This window comes from Mirounga angustirostris, unplaced genomic scaffold (genome assembly GCF_029215605.1).
Source record: "Mirounga angustirostris isolate CCGP_5_RB_7025 unplaced genomic scaffold, mMirAng1.0.hap1 SCAF_14, whole genome shotgun sequence".
NCBI lineage: Eukaryota > Metazoa > Chordata > Mammalia > Carnivora > Phocidae > Mirounga > Mirounga angustirostris.
Window position 1 is genome coordinate 76,660,617 of NW_026991722.1, and position 17,171 is coordinate 76,677,787.

General features: G+C 46.0%; 1 long non-coding RNA gene across 1 annotated transcript in view; it reads left to right on the forward strand.

Annotated features, from left to right (window-relative positions):
• LOC135362449 (uncharacterized) overlaps positions 1 to 13,217 on the forward strand; it is a 44,171-nt gene extending 30,954 nt beyond the window's left edge. Inside the window, exon 3 of the long non-coding RNA XR_010407183.1 lies at positions 12,855 to 13,217. This is a non-coding gene — a long non-coding RNA (uncharacterized LOC135362449). The remainder of the gene's footprint in view (positions 1 to 12,854) is intronic.
• Positions 13,218 to 17,171: the final 3,954 nt, after the last annotated feature.

Below are 17,171 nucleotides of genomic sequence, written 5' to 3' on the forward strand. Positions count from 1 at the left end.
TTACAGTTTGTCTCTCCCCAGGTGAATGTCAATTATTTGAGGACAAGGATTTTGTCATCTCATTCATTGCTGATTTCCCAATGCCTAGAACAGTGCCTTGAACCTAGTAGGTGCTCAATAAATATTGGTTCAAGCCACACCCAGAGAATTAAGCTTTTTCAGGAAGGAGAAATAGTCCCAGGGACCAGTTTAAGCAGATCCCCAAGCATGCTTTCTTTCTTACCTTTTAGTTTGTTAATCAGTTTTATTTATCAGTTGCAATTATATCTTTTCATTTTAATATGATAGGGCTGCTTCACGGTCCCGTAGTTTTATGAGTTCAGACAAATGAATGCAGTCATGTAACCACTACTATAATCAGGTAGAGTCAGCTGAACATTCTTTTTACTACTCTGGGAAAGGTGAGAATTCTGCGCTGGGAAAGTCGTTTCTGCCTCTCTTCTGGGAGTGTTTTAGCCCTGACGAGATCCTTCCTCATCCCATCCAGAGCATCTTGGAGATAAATCACTGCCATCATTTCTTACTTCATGTTTAATTCCAGCAAATAGAAATACTCTTATATAACTGGCACTGTTCTGCCCAGGAAGGAGAAAAAAAAAAAGGAAAAATAATTAGAGTCCTCTCAATGAAATTAGCAGCCTGCAATAGGGTAACTGTCCCTCCTACTCCTTAATTTAAATGGATGTGCATATGGCTAGTGGCTGAAGCATTTGTCAAATATAGGTGCATCCGCAAGCATCCTCGCTGTTGCTCCCAGATTTCCCCGGATCTGCATCGTGGCATTCTTGGAACTATAATGAAATCTGGACTGTAAAGACTCCAGTGAAGAAATAAAGTGGAAACAAAACAACCTCTTGCCAACCCACGCTCTGCTTTAAATAAGGAGCAGTGTCTACTGAATAATTCAGCCCCGCCTGTCAAAATATTTTTTTTTTGGGGGGTGGGCTATTCATTTGGAAATACTCCAGGGGCCTTTTAATTACAGCCTTTCGTGCATTGTCAGGGCCGAAAGGAGTATTTTCCACGTCGCATATCTGGCTTTGGAGAGGCTGTTGGTGTGATTGGGGTTAAATGTGTTGTTACCCTGGTTCTCAGAACGCACACCCCCTTAGTGGGGCTGGGAAGCAGGGTGGAACTCTTGTCTCTGCCTCTCAGGAAGTTGCTAGTTTTGCATTTGTTCTGGTAAACTTTTCACCTGTGATTGGGGCTCTCCTGTCTGTCCTTGGGGCTCCCTGAGGAGGGTCTGGGCCCAGAGAATGTCCCAGGAGGAGTCCGGCCCAAGGAGAGGGTTTTGCTTTTTAACTTCCAAGATCTTCCGGGTGAAAGCCAAGGAGAGCTTCCAGCTGCTTATAAACACGGTGATCCTGAAGCGCGGGCTGGTGACTGAGCTCTACCTTTTCAACAATAATTTCTGTCTATTGAGCACCAACTCTGTGGTGGGTCTGTGAAGCCCTCTATGTCCACAGCTTCATCACACCTGCATGGTAGCCCTGGGAGGTGGGGGTAATTATGCCCACTTTGCAGATGGAGAAACTGACACCCAAAGAGGGCAGAGTGCATGCCCAAGGTCACAGAGCTGGTAGAGGTCAACGTGGAGATTGAAGCGCAGGACTGTCTGACTCCAAAGCCCATGGTCTTCCTTGTTCTGCTGAATGGATGCTCCAGACCGATGCACGAGGGTGCTGGTCTGTGAATGCAGCCTCCACCCGAGTTTTAAACGTTTAGGGCCCGGCCATCTGAGAAGCTGCAAAGCATGCTGGTTGGAGAGCACACAGGCATTCCCCAGCCCAAGAACGAGGAGTCAGAGATGCTCTCGCTGGCCTGGTCGTTCACAGACTGGACCCTGCCGTCATCCCTGGGGGTTCGAATCCGGGCTCGGCCACACCAGCTGTGGGAGGTCGAACAACGGCTTCCAAATATGTCCACGTCCTCATCTCTGAAACTCGTGTTACCCAATGTGGCAAGAGGGACTTTGCGGATATGGTTAAGTTAAGGATCTTGAGACAGGGAGATCCTCTTGGATTATCTGGCGGGCCCACTGCCATCACAAGGGGAAACGAATACACCAGATGTATTGGTGTCTTGTCCCCAATACACCAATGTCTTTGGGCTGAAGAATGAACCTCTCTGAGCTTCAACTCACTATCAGTGAAATGGGATAATAATAACGGGAGTGAAGGTGAAAGGAGTCGATGTGTATCAGGTCCTTCGTGTTGGCAAGGAGTATGTGCGGATTCAATGTCAACTGTTAGTACTGGTGCCACCCACTGATAATTATTATTATTAGTGCTAATATGAAAATCAGTGCATGACAATTCAAGAACCCCCAAATCAAAGCCAGCCCAGGAGTGACTTCTTGTTGGGCTAATTCATATCCTCTCTATTGGGGGGATCTTATGCTGTTTTATCTGGGGGGACTTATTCTGTCATGGGGAGTCATGGATGAGTTTCAGAGGATCCGTGCGCTCCCCGTTACTCCACCCTGCATGGCATGGGGCACACAGTAGGTGCTGCGTGAACAGCTAAGGCATGATTAAAGACAGAAAAATGTGTGTTTCTGTGCTTTTTGTTGTTGTTTTTTCGGTAGCTTTGCAGAGAGCCTGGCAGACCCTGGCATCACTGGGGACCTGCCTTATGGAGCTGGGCTGGCCCCCTGCCCCCAGCCATCTGGCAGACCCTGGCACCGCATCCCCAGGGCCCCCAGCGCTCACTCAGACCTGCTGCCAGCCCTAACCCTCAGCCTCCTGCCGCCCCAGCTCCCTGCTCTGGTCACAGGAGAAGTCTCCATGGTGACAGTTTGGGGAGCATCAGGCCACCCGGAGCCAGAGGGAGCCAGAGCCAAGAAGGGAAGGGTGTCCATGCCTAGTCAGCTCTTCTCAGGGCCCCAGAGAGATCTCAGCTGTGGAGCATGGCAGGTCCTTGAGCAATTGAGGAGTGGCTGGACCTTGTCTTTCTGTGACTTCTTTTCGTATTTGCTGCCTGCTTTTTGTCATGTCCCACCTTCTCCAACTGTTTGCCTCTGAAGAACTGTCCCTTACGCACTGTTGCTAGCTGAAGGCTCTGGGATTTCAAGCTGGCTCCCCCCAGGTACTTCCTGGTGGTGTGACCTTGAGTAAGTGACTTAACCTTACTGGGCCTCAGTTTTATCATCTGCAGATGGGGTTTTTGTCAACATGAAGAGAGTCTGTGATGCCCTTAGCATGATGCCTGAAAGTTAGTAAGTACTTCAAGGGTACTCTATATTATCTGTTGTTTGAGATGGGGGAAACCGAGGCTGGATACTATCCCCAGGACCCTCTCAGTCATCCGCCCTACTCTCTTTCCTCTGGGAGCAACTTCTTTGGGCTTCTTCTCCCCATGACCCCCCCGCAGTCATCAGTCACATGCCCTGAAACCAGCAGTCAAATGCTGATCCAGTAGCTATAATTCAGGAGGTTGGTGGAGACCAATGTGCCTCCAGTCCCTCTCAGCTCAGCCAAGAGAACAGACTTGGATGAAAACATCCTATCTTCCTGGGGGGCTTTGAGAGGTGTTTGTAATGCAGATCTGACTCTGGCCAAGGACCCAGCCCCCCCACCTCTGGCTGCACCATTTCCTAAAAATACAAGAAGACATTTTTCCCCTTGTGGGCCCTGAGGTCTGAAGCCAAGTGGAGGTGCCCTCTGCAGCTGAACCCTTGCTCCCTCTTGTCTGAGGCACATTTCTGCTCCATCTTTGTCCCTCGCTTTCCTTTGGGAGCTGGAGGTGTCGGAAGGAGAAGAGAAAGGGGGCAAAGAATAACACCAGAGACTCAGGTGTCTGGGTTGGGGACTGAGCACTCCTGCTGGTCCCCCGGCATGTAATTAGGACTTGCAAATCCCTGCTGGGGAGGTGCTGGTGGCTGTGTAATTAATCTCAGTCACCTGCAGGGGGGTGCCCAGCATCCCCAAATGGCCACTAGCTGTCTTAGTAGGACGAGCCTGGGCAAAACCTGGTGGGATCCAGTGTTGCTTGTGGGCAGAGCTGAGCTTATTCATTCACTCACTCAGCACCCATGCATTCATTCCCCAGAGAGCATTACTAAGTTCCCTTCATTGGCTCAGTCTCAGAGAGACAAGATTAACAACCTCTGCCCTCCGGGGCAACCAGGGCAGTCAATTCTCCTCACATGGCAAGCACTGAAATAGCAGAAGGAACAGTGTAATTGTAACACTGAATCCATTTGTCTGCCTTGGAGGCTTCCTGGAGGAGGCGGCGTTTGAATTGCCTTTTTTACCTTTTCGGAAGGACAGAATAGTTCATGTTTGTTGTGACAAGTTCAAACAAGACAGAAGTATGTAAACGAAACAAAATGAAAGGCCTCTTGTTCTTCGCTGTCCATCCTACCAACAGAACTACCCACTGTTATTGGTGTGGACTCTATCCTTCCTGAGTTTTTCTATCCTTGCCTATATGTACATCCCTCATGTCAGCTTCCAGGTCTTGGGGTGCTCTGTGGTTTTCCCCAGGCCAAATGTAGAACCTAGCACATCTTCGAGTTCTTGCAGAAGAATCTCTCCATGGGCACAAAAGCCCTAGGGAGTTAACTGGGACCTACTTAGCCGAGGCAGAGGAAGGGATAACATTGCAAGGGGTTGGGGACGACATGAAACCTTTTCCTTCCACCCTTCTAGGTTCTCAGCTGGGGCTCTGGAACAAGAGACAGATTAACAAGAGAAAAACAAACAGAAGTTTAGTAACATGCGCAGTGTATGTAACATACGGCCACGCCCAGTTAGAGCTTGGGCTGATAGACTATCTTCAGCTAAAGGAAAAGGGGCTTGGCTTGGGGCTTATTGAGAGGGAGGCAAGTTTGGGAAGGTGAGCAGGAAAAGAATGATCAACAAGGATTGTTATGCAGATTTAAGGGTGCCTTCACTGTGACCAGAGTTAAGGAGAGGGAGACACCTCTACCAATGGAAATTTCCTTTACAAAAAGAGAACATGTGTCCTGGTTTTGGGGCTTTTCCTATGTCTGCTGGTTTTTAATGGTCTTTAGCTCAAAATAATTGAAAGAGGCATCTTTTGGGGTGACATGTTCCGGTATCCCTTTAAGGCACACTCCAACCAGCATCAAGTCCTGCCCTTGGCCTTGTCTCTGCTGGGGCTGCTTCTCCTCTATCTTTTCCCTCCAGCAATGCCCAGTCTCACCTTCTCCACCTCCTAAATTCCCGAGTCTCCTTTCTTCTACTACATGGACCCCATCTTGCTCGTTGGGCATGCCTCGGGTTCCTACCCTCCCCAAGTCATTGTTGAAATGTTTCTTCCTTGCAAATCCATTGCTCATCTCAAGAGGGATCTGTGGAATGAAATGTCCTCCATCTTGTAACATAGAGACTCAGACATGCTGCTGTCTTGCTTTTTATCATATTTATTTATTAGCAAGGTGGGATCATACTACACTCATTGTTCTACAGTTTGCTTTTTAAAGAACAGCTTTATGGAGACATAAGCCGTATACCATACAATTTACCCATTTAAAGGGTACAATTCAATGTTTTTAGTATATTGATAGGGTTACGCAACCTTAATCTAAATCAACACAATCTAAATTTAAAGCATTTTTATCCCCGCTGATTGGCAGTTCCTCCCTCTTTCCCCTCACCCTTCCCCCAGCCCCTGGTAACCCCTGATTTATTTTCTGTTTCTATAGATTTGCCTCTTTTGGACGTTTCATATAAATGGAATCACACAATATGGTGGGATTGTTGGATCCCACTGAGCATCACGTCTTCATTCCTTTTTATGGCTGAATCATATTCCATTGTATGGATAGGCCATATTCGATTTATCTGTTATCAGTTGGTGAACATTTGGGTTGTTTCCACTCTTTGGCGATTATGAATAATGGTGCTAACAATATTAGTGAACATTTGTGTACAAGTTGTTGTATGGGTGCATGTTTTTAATTCCCTTGGGCATATACCTAGGCGTGGAATTGCTGGATCTTATGGTCATTTCTACCTTGAACAGTTTGAGGAATTGCTACATTGTTTTTCAAAGGCTGTACCATTTTACATTCCCATCAGCGATGTATGAGGGTTCCAGTTTCTCCACATCCTTGTCAACCATTATTATTGTTCATCTTTTTTATTATAGCCATCATTGTGGGAGTGAAGTATAATTTGCTTTTTTTTTTTTTATTTTTTGCTTACTAATGATCCTGGACATATTTCCAGGTCAACAGGTACAGATATACCTAACTGTTTTTAGTGGTATAATAATATTCTATTGGATAGATATATCCTAATGATTTTATCTATTCCCTTGCTGAATTAGTCAGAATTATTTTTTCCAAGTTAAAAAAACAATCCAACCCAAACTAGCATAGGCTAAAAAGCTCACACAAGTCAAAAGGCTAGGCTTCAGGTGTGGCTTGATCCAGGTTCAAGTGAAGTCACCAGGATCTACTTTCTCCACCTCCAGACTCCATTTTCTTTGTGTGGGTTTCATTCACAGATAAACTGCTCTCATGGTGGTAAGGTGGTTGCTGCCCTACAAAGCTCAAATCCTGCTGAAATAGTTTCCCAATTGCTTCTGCAGGAGTCCTGAGATTCACTCTGATTAATTTGGCTGAAATCACATGCTCATCACTAAGCCAATTGCCAGCCAGTGAAACACAGCATTTTTACTGACCAGCTCTAGGTCATGATGCTCAATGCTTGGAGCTGGGAGTAGAGCCCTACCCAGATCAGATGCTCTGAGTAGAGAAGGAGTAGATCTCCAAGTGAGAATTGGGGGCAATTTCTGGAAGAAGGGGAATGAGTGCTGAGGATGCAAATTATAAATACCCATTACACTTTCTGGGTTTTCACTTGGCTTCTGAGACAGTACATTCTCCTGGTTTTCCTTCTACCTCCCTGGCTGCTGATTCTCAGTCTCCTTAGTTGGTCCCTCTACCTCTAAAAGGTAGTTCTTTTTGGACCTTCCATGGACCTCTTCTCTTCTCCACCTAAATCTGACTTAAAGTACTATTCAGCATGTAAGTTCTAGATGTATGGTCTCCAGCCTGAGGGTTCTCATCAACTCTAGACTTGCAGGGCCAGCTCCTCGTCATCCCCTCCTCTGGGAGGTCCAGTAGGATCACAGACTGAATTCGTTCAAAATCAAACAGTCTCCAAACAAACCCCTGCTCTTTCTGCAGCCTTCCCGATATCAGGTGGCAACTTCATCCTTCCAGTTGCTCTGGCCCCAAACCCAGCATCACCTTGATTCTTCTCTCCCTCTCCACATCCCACATCCAGTCCACCAGCCAGTCCTGTCTGCTCCCCACTGAAGCCATTTCTAGGATCTGATCACTTTCTGCCACATGAACTGCTGTCACCGGGGGCCAACCCACTTGCTCTCAATCAGCCCGTTCTCAACACAGCAGCCACCGTGATGCTGTGAAAGCCCACGTCAGCTTGGCCTTTATGTTTACACTCCACCTGCCAAAGCAGGTCCGCGGTCGAGCCCACACCCAAGAGGCAGGGAAACACACCCCTTCGATGGAGGTAGGGAAAGAGAGGGAGTGCATATTTGCTGAATAACCATTTATTCTACCCTAGGGCATTTGAAATTTCAAGATATGTTCGTTGAATTCTTACTCTGGGTCTAGGTGCTGTAAGAAAATAGGAGGGACAAATCCTGTGGCTTGGTCTCTGCTCTCAGAACAACCCCCCCCCCCCATATTTATTGAGTTCTACTGGGTAGAGGCAGACACGATTAATACACATCGGATGATCAAAGAAGTGATGAAGTGTTAAATTGGACATGATCCCACGCCAGCTTACCCGGTGAGAGGGTGAGTGCCGGCCTCAGCAAAGGGAATTGTCCTGGAGGCTGGGATAATGAGAAAAGTCTCTCAGATGCCTTGTGTACTTGAACAGGGCCTAGAGGGATAGCCGGACTAGGATTTGGACTTGTGGGTAGAGAAAGCTTTCAGGACAAGGAGACCAGCACCATCACAGACCTGGAAGGGACAGGAGGAGGGGTGTGGGGCCCTGGTGGGAAATTGGTGGGGCTGGTGCAGGAGGGAAGGGAAGTTCAGTGCTCAGAAGAGTTGCTCTGGGCACGGATGTCAACAATTAATTGATTGATTCTTTAAGTGAATATTTATTGAGCAGCTACTTTTCAATGCTACTATTTGTATTATGTACTATATATTTATATTTTTTATAATTGTAATATAATATTTAAGATATAATTATATATTGTAATTATAGGTAATATATTTTATTTAAAATTTTTAAAAATTTGTAATTAATTCATTTTTTAGGTACTATATTTTATATATTACTACATATTGCATGCATTATTATGTATTATATATTGTTATGGGCTGGATGTTTGTGTGCCCCCCGAATTCATATGTTGAAATCCTAACCCCCAAGGTGATGCTCTTAAGAGGTGGGGGCCTTCCGGAGGTGATTAGGTCATAAGGGTGGAGCCCTCATGAATGGGATTAGTGTCCTTATAAAAGAGACCCCAGAGGGGCGCCTGGGTGGCTCAGTCGGTTAAGCGTCAGACTCTTGATTTCAGCTCAGGTCATGATCTCAGGGCTGTGAGATGGAGACCCACGTTGAGCACCTTACTCAGCGGGGAGTCGGCTTGAGATTCTCTCTCTCCCTCTGCTCCTCCCCCCACTCACACACTCTTTCTCTCTTAAATAAATAAATAAATAAATAAAATCTTAAAAAAAAAAGAGAGAGACCCCAGAGAGCTTCCTCGCCGTGGGAGGACATAAGGAAAAGATGGTGGTCTGTGAACCAGGACATGGAATCTGCCATGATCCTTAACTTCCCAGCCACCAGAACTATGAGAAATAAATCTTTGTTGTTTAAGCCGCCCAGTCTGTGACATTTTTGTTATAGCAGGCCAAACTAAGACACATGTATTCTATGTGACATATTATAATATGAAGATAATATGTATCCTGTATATAATGTTATTGCAATTGATAATTATTATTTCATTGTGCTAGAATTATAATATAAATATGTGATTTACATATAATTATATGTTATATATTATGTTGATACTACTTATATTTATATTACATATTATATTTAGTCTACTATTTATTTATTGTGCCGGACACTCTTCTAGGTGCTGGGGTTATAGCAAGGAACAAAAGACAGAGATTCCTGCTCATAGGCTGTGACCTTCTGGTGGGGGAGACAGACATATTAAATGGGGGGGATAATAAGGTGCTAGGGAGAAAGTTAAAACTGAGAAGGGAGGGGCGCCTGGGTGGCTCAGTCATTAAGCGTCTGCCTTTGGCTCAGGTCATGATCCCAGGGTCCTGGGATCCAGCCCTGCATCGGGCTCAAGCCTGCTTCTCCCTCTCCCACTCCCCCTGCTTGTGTTACCTCTCTCGCTGTGTCTCTCTCTGTCAAATAAATAAATAAAATCTTAAAAAAGAAAACTGAGAAAGGAGAAATAGGGAGTGTGGGAGAGGGATGGGTGTGTCTTCCATTTAGATAGGGAAGTCAGGGAAGTCTTCACTGACAAGGTGATATTTGAGCAGTGACCCGAAGAAGTGGGAAGATGAGGCATATTAATAACTGGGGAAGAGTATCCTAGGCAACCAGAACAGCAAGTGCAAAGGCCCTGAGGTTGAAGTATACCTGGAATGTTTAGCCAGAGGCAAAGAAGCCAGTCTGGTTGGAGGTGGAGCAAACAAGGGGGTGAGTGATAAGAGGCAAAGCCAGTGAGGTGATATGGAACAGATTGGGTAGAACCTTGAGGCTACTGTAGACCTTTGGCTGTCACTCTGATGAAGATGGGGAGCCACAGGAGGCTTTAGAGGAGAGGAGTGACATGATCAGACTTTACGTCTTAACAGGATTCCTGAGGCTTCTGTGAGGGGAATCTACAGCAGTGGGGTGAGGGAGGAAGTAGGGAGATGAGGGAGGAGGCTCCTGATGGTGTCTGGACCAGGATGTGGCAGTGGGGGTGGGTGGAAGAGAAAAGCAGTGTGTCATTTATTCTTGCTTGCCCTCAAGGCTTGGCCCAATGCCTCATCCTTTCAGAATTTTCTATGCTGTTAATTCCTGGCATTTAGGGATTCTGTGAAAACTTCATCCCATCTGTATGCAGCAAATCATAACTAATGAAAACAACTAATCACAACCTAAGAGGGAACTGGAGATGCTTATCGATTGGCTGTAGATGAAAAGGCCAGGGTGTTAAAATACTCATTGACAAACGCTTCTCTGGAGGTCTCAGGCTCGCAGAGCTCATATAGGGTGTCTCCTGGTGATGAGATTATTACTTTCTTTCCCCAAGAAATTAACCTGTTTTTCTGTGTTGGGTTTAGTTTTACCACAACAAGGAAAAGTTCACTTCCTTGAGCTTTAATCTCTCCCTTTTGAACAATTAGCTACTGGTGTTGGCTTTTTTTTTTTCTTAATCAGATTTTGCTTGTTTAACTATATTTTGATGCAATTGGGGAATGCACTTTGTATTTGACTCTCGGGTGGACAGTAATAATTAAAATGATGGTAATAACAGACGCTATCTATCAAGGGCTTACTATCTGCCAGGTACTGTGGTATGAGCTTTATACATACTTTAAATCACTGACTCATTATAAAAACCCTATGAAGTAAGTATCATGACTATCCCCCATATTACAGATGAGCAAACTGAGGCTCAGAGATGTATTGTAATTTGCCCAAGGTCACGGAGCTAAGAAGGGGTAGGGAAAGATCCAGACCCGGGTTTCTCTGATGATCTCCTCTCTAATGTCACCATGATTTATTCCCATTTTAGTATTCTCAGAGGTGGGAATTCTTGTTCAAGTGATTTTTTTTTGAGGGAAGAGTTCTCAGAAGAAAGGGAGTGAGAAAAGTCAGAGAAGGCAGGAAAAAGCCCCGGAGGAGAGATCTTCAGCCTGATTCCGTGGGGGGAACTCTGGAGCATAAATGGCACCACGGAGTTGGTGCATCTTGAGAGAAGGGGGCGAGCCTTCTGTACCACAATGTCAGCCAGTTACTGGCTTTGGGCTGCCCCAGGAGTGGGTTAGGGTGTAGCCTCCCTGGCCAGGTGGCTCCCATTTGGAGGACAATTTTTGGAGAAAGGTGCAACTGTGAACCTTAGCAGCCAACACCCATAGGAGCTGGGGGTTGGTGCATCCGTTTGGCAAAGAGGTTCTGGGTGGGGCATTGACGGCATCTACTTCTTCTCCGTATCTCCTGTTCTGGCTAATCCGGCATGCAGCTGTGCCACGAACAGATGTTGATGGCTCCCCCTGGGCCAGGTAGGCAATGGGGATATTGGGTGAACAGATAGTCCTTGTCATCATTATCTCTCAGTCTGCCGGGGTGGGGGGGTAGGGGAGACAGACATTCAACAGGTTATTATAACATGGTGGCCTCAGGACCTGGGGTGGGACTCAATGGCTAAGCTGGTAGCTGGCAGGCCTGACGAACTGGCGGGGTGGACAGGTGTGGTGCGGTGGGAGGATATTCCAGATGGAGGAAACAGGGTGATATGGGGGCTGCATTACTCCCGACCTGCCCCTGTCCATAGAATTTTTACAGGTGCTCAGAGGGCAACTCAGATGGCCACCGTCCCCTTGTCCTCTGGCTTCTGCCTCAGCTCATGTTGTTTCTATTTTAACCTTGCGGCAGCCTGGACACAGAGCTCCATATCTCTTTAGGGTCCCCAAGAGAAAGCATTATTGAGCAGTGTGGACTTTGCTGGAGATTTCATAGTGAGACAGAGGAGGGCTTGCATCACACAAACCAGTACTGACAGCTCAAAAAAAAAAAAAAAAGATCATCGGACGTTTCTGTTCTCCTCTTTGGAACTACCTGGCATTGAGTTTTCCTTTCCACTGGGGTGAGGGGTCCAGCGTTTTGACTCCCCCAACTCTTTCTTGAAACTCCCAATCCAGTTCTTCACCCCATCTTATGACAAGCCGTGCCAGTCTGCCCCAGCCTGGCCGAATGGATAAACCACAAGGTGTCCTCCAGGTGATGGAATCCGCCCTCCTCGGAGGGCAGTGCATGTTCAGAATGCCTCTCCCAGAGTGGCTTATCAGCTTATACGTCCACATACGCAAAAGATACAGCAGAGGATGTAATATTTGTGCTCCCTCCCCTCCAGGGGACTTTTGGCAATGCCTGGAGGCGGTTTTGATCCAGGGGGGTGGTGCTAGGGGCGTGTAGCAGTTAGAGGCCAGGAACGCTGTTCAGAATCCTACCGTGTACAGGATAGGCCCCCGTAACTGTTGGCCAGTGCGGCTGGCGCAGAGGGGACAAGCAGGGAGGGGAGAGGCGAAGTCTGAGAGAAGGACAGAGCTGGATCATGTGGGCCCTTAGGCCATTTGAAGTCGCTTATATTTGGGGCGCCTGGGTGGCTCAGTCGGTTAAGCGACTGCCTTCGGCTCAGGTCATGATCCTGGAGTCCCTGGATCGAGTCCCGCATCGGGCTCTCTGCTCGGCAGGGAGCCTGCTTCTGCCTCTGACCCTCCCCCCTCTCATGTGCGCGCGCTCTCTCTCATTCTCTCTGTCTCAAATAAATAAAAATTAAAAAAAAAAAAAAATCTTTGAAGTCGCTTATATTTAAAAACTTGATCTTTTTTTTTTTTTTTTTAAGATTTTATTTATTTATTTAACAGAGAGAGACATAGCGAGAGCAGGAACACAAGCAGGGGGAGTGGGAGAGGGAGAAGCAGGCTTCCCGCAGAGCGGGAAGCCCGATGTGGGACTCGATCCCAGGACCCTGGGATCATGACCTGAGCCGAAGGCAGACGCTTAACGACTGAGCCACCCAGGCGCCCCTAAAAACTTGATCTTTATGAACCATCTTCAAAATAATAATTGTCATGTTATCTTTGTTTTCATAAGGAGCTGTGTTTTCATTGAAAGTCAACAAATCTTCGCTTATGATTTTAAGCTTGGAGACTACATATTTCTTGAAGTTGAGAATGTATGAATGTCTCAGAACCTGGGGTGGGGTCCGTCCAAATCTCCGTTCAGCCCGGTGACCCGCAGCAACTTACCTGAAATCTCTGTTGACACCTTCCTCCAGATGCACATTGTTTATGCTTCTCTACTCCCTGATTTTCTGTCTGTACAATGGTCTCCACCTTCCTCGTCCAATAGGAAGTAAGCACTGTCTGCCCGAAGGACATGATTCTTGGGGATGGCAGTGATGTTCATGTTTAATGTCTATCTATCTATTTATTTATTTATTTTACAAGCCGATTCTGAGAATCTCTTTATTTATTTTTTTAAAAAATATTGTTATGGGGCGCCTGGGTGGCTCAGTTGGTTAAGCGACTGCCTTCGGCTCAGGTCATGATCCGGGAGTCCCAGGATCGAGTCCCACATCGGGCTCCCTGCTCAGCAGGGGGTCTGCTTCTCCCTCTGCCCTCTTCCCTCTCGTGCTCTCTGTCTCTCATTCTCTCTCAAATAAATAAATAAAATCTTTAAAAAAAAATATTGTTATGTTAATCATCATTTTTTTTGATGTAGTTTTTCCATGATTCATTGTTTGCGTATAACACTCAGTGCTCCATTCAGTACGTACCCTCTTAATACCCATCAGCAGGTTAACCCATCCTCCCACCCCCCTCCCCTCTAGAACCCTCAGTTTGTTTTTCAGAGTCCATCGTCTCTCATGGTTCGTCTCCCCCTCTGATTCCCCCCCTTCATTCTTCCCCTCCTGCTATCTTCTTCCTTTTCTTTTTTTTTTTTTTTTTAACATATAATGTATTATTTGTTTCAGAGGTACAGGTCTGTGATTCAACAGTCTTACACAATTCACAGTGTTCACCATAGCACATACCCTCCCCAATGTTAAAAAATAAACGGGTCACCGGTTTGAGTGGATGACATCCACGTCAATCGCTGTTTGCTTTGTAACTCATATGATCAATTTGTTGAGTATCTCCCCCGATGCAGGATGTGCTCCCCGGGCTCTTAAGATGATTTCTCGTGGCACATGATATGATTTGGGGCACGGCATTACATAACCCATGCATCACAGAGAGAAAAGTGTGTTCTTTTTCAAATCACGTTCAATCCTCCCGATGGAGAAAGTCTCAGCTGCGTGCTTGTGGGTCTTGAACGCTTGCTCTAATTTTTCTCCAATGCTCTGCTCAGACAAGTACATACTTTGTACTTCTTTAAAAAATATTTTGTTTATTTATTTATTTATTTATTTAGAGAGAGAGAGCATGAGCAGGGGGGAAGGGCAGAGGGAGAAGCAGACTCCCCACTGAGCAGGGATCCTGATGTGGGGCTCCATCCCAGGACCCTGGGATCATGACCTGAGCTGAAGGCAGACGCTTAACGACTGAGCCACCCAGGCGCCCCCAAATAAATAAAATCTTAAAAAAAAAAAAAAGAAAGAAATCGACTCTCCCATAGTTCCTGGAGCCAGGCCCTTTTTCATATTACATTCGCTTTTCTGTTTTCTTCTATAGTCACCTACTGCTTGTCACCATGTCACATGACCCATGGATCAATGGCAGGGACACTGATGAAATGAGGCTGGGGACAGAGCTTTTGAGGGTCCTTTCCATGCGTCTGCCTGGCTCTCCTACATCCCTTGGTTTCATGGCATGTTGGGATATAGATAGTAAGTCCCCGCCAGTTGGCATCATAATATTTCCTGGATGGATCTAGTCGGTGTTGGCTTATCAGCACCAAGTGTGCTACTTAAATGCATGCACATTGTATCCCCATGGCCAGATCCACACATGCTAATTAGCTAACCATCCAAGTTAATTAAATCCTCCATAACAAGCAAGATGAAGGCTTCTGTCTCTGGTCAATCCCTTATCTAGTATTTGCCAAATGTGCCCTTATTTAAAAACTGTGTGTCCTTGACAATTGCCTCAACCTCTCTGAGCCTCTATTAAGAAACGGATCTGAAGGCAAGGAGGCTTATTTGGGAAGTGCTAGAAGAGTGGGAGTGGCAAAGGGAGGGAAGGTGGAAAGACAGGCAGCATTTAGCGCACCTCCAGAATGAGCCAAGGAGTAAAAGTACGCTACCTCCTGGGTGGGGGTGGGGCTAGCACCTTTCACTTCTGGCTCTGCTTACACAGCCACAGAGATTTCGGTGGTGCTGCAAAAAGCCCCACAAAAATGCAGATATTGGCAGCTGGAAGTGGCTGGAGGACCCTGAAGGGCTGAGCCTGAGGATAGGCTCCAGCGCCATAACCTGATCTGCACACATTGCCCTGACATCTGTACTCCAGGGTTAAGTTTATCTCCATTTTACAAAGAAGAAAGGGGAAGCTCAGAGAGGTTTGGTAACTCATCAGGAGTCACACGCTGGGGAACAGTGGAGCCAGGGTTCAAGATCGGACTCTGGCTGAAGGCTCTGACCTTAACCACTGCACTACACAGCCTCATCACACATCACACGGATGCTCATTAACGGCCCCTCCTCTTCCTTTCTCTTCCCTCTTCCCCTTTCTCCCTTCCTTTCCCGTCTCCTCCCTTTCTCCCTCCTTCTCTTCTCTCTTCTCAGGACAGTTATCCCAGGACACATAATGCCCAATACATATTTTTTGAATTGAATAGCATCCCAGTTTAGAGCAATAGATGCTTAGTTCACTAAATTTTGATGGACTCAACTGTCAGAGAAATCTGAGTCTGTGCAAGCTTTGCGGAGGTAAGGGATTGTGGCCACGAAATTTAATCGCAGCCAGAAATTCTTGGAGGGGCAGGGAGCGGAGGAGCGTGGAGAATGATGAACATGACAAGTGGGAATCCTTTAGTCTCTGATGTCTTCCTCTCAATACTCGAGATTTTTCCTTTCCTCTTCCTTGCCAGTTTCCCCCTCTCTCCACTGAAGCACCCTCCTTCCCCCCAGCTCAGTACTGATGTGTAAACAAATGGCTACTGTGTAAATAAATGTAGTCACTCTTAATGGGACATTTGTGTGTCTGGGGTTTGGCACGTGGCTGGGTCACATTGAGCAGTCAAACATTAAGGAGCTTGGTTAAGAAAGGGGGCTGGGTGCTGTTACATTAGGGCATGCTTCTGTTTTCTGGGTGTTTAGCATGGTCTGACTATAAATCACCTAATCAGACATGATAAATGTCTGGTTGCAGCCATGGGCTAACGTTTGCATCAGAGAAAGCAAATTTTGAAAGGTCACTATTTAATTTTTGCCTCTTGCAGCCAGCCTGCATCTCGGTTCTATTAAATTCAAAGCTCCACAGTAAAATCACTGCTTCCTTGCTTACTTTATTCTGGTGAGTGTATCCCAGGATTCTAGCCATTGCTTGGAACAGCAGGCTGTAAGTGACTTGGATCAGAGAGGGATAGTAAATGTGGTTGAATGTGGAGATTAGACTCTTAATCTCAGGCAAGTGTGAGAAATTTTGGAGATCTGTGACTATATTGCTAGAAGAAAGATAAGTGGACTCTTGTATGGCTTGAGAAAAGCCTTGATCATATCATTTGAGTGCCTGGATCCAGCTGCACCTGAAGCTTCTGGTCATTTTATTTACCCAAAACAATAGTGTCTCATTTTAAGGAAACTTCTCAAGTTGGGTTTTGTCCAGATATAACGTAAAGGCTTCTGACTGATAAGTCTAACAAGGAGATACTGAGAGAATTGCAGAAATGAAGCTTACAAGGTCCAGAGTTTGATAGTTAGTAGGTCCAACAACCAGGCATTGTTCATTTTATTTTATTTTACTTTACTTTTTTAATGTTTTATTTATTTATTCATGAGAGTCAGAGAAAGAGAGAGAGAGAGAGAGGCAGAGGCAGAGGGATAAGCAGTCTCCCTGCCTAGCAGAGAGCCTGATGTGGGACTCGACCCTGGGATCATGACCTGAGCCAAAGGCAGACGCTTAACCATCTGAGCCACCCAGGTGCCCTAGGCATTGTTCATTTTAATGTCACCTTTGATTCCTTTGACCACCACAATGAAGGTTCATACTGTCCAACATCAATATGTGTGTTTTTGCCTCATTTGAAGTTAGAACACTTGGTTTCGTTAAACACCTATTGGTGTCTTTGCTTTTGTCAAATGATATTATTATCTCTGTGGCTTTTTCTAGATTCTCTGGATATAGATCATCCAGGCACTTTATGGATTTACTCAGTTTATTGCCAGGAATCCTTGTTGTTCTCTGAAAGGTATGCTTTAAACGCTTGAGCAAAGCTCTTGATCTGTGTCTTAAGATTGTTATCACA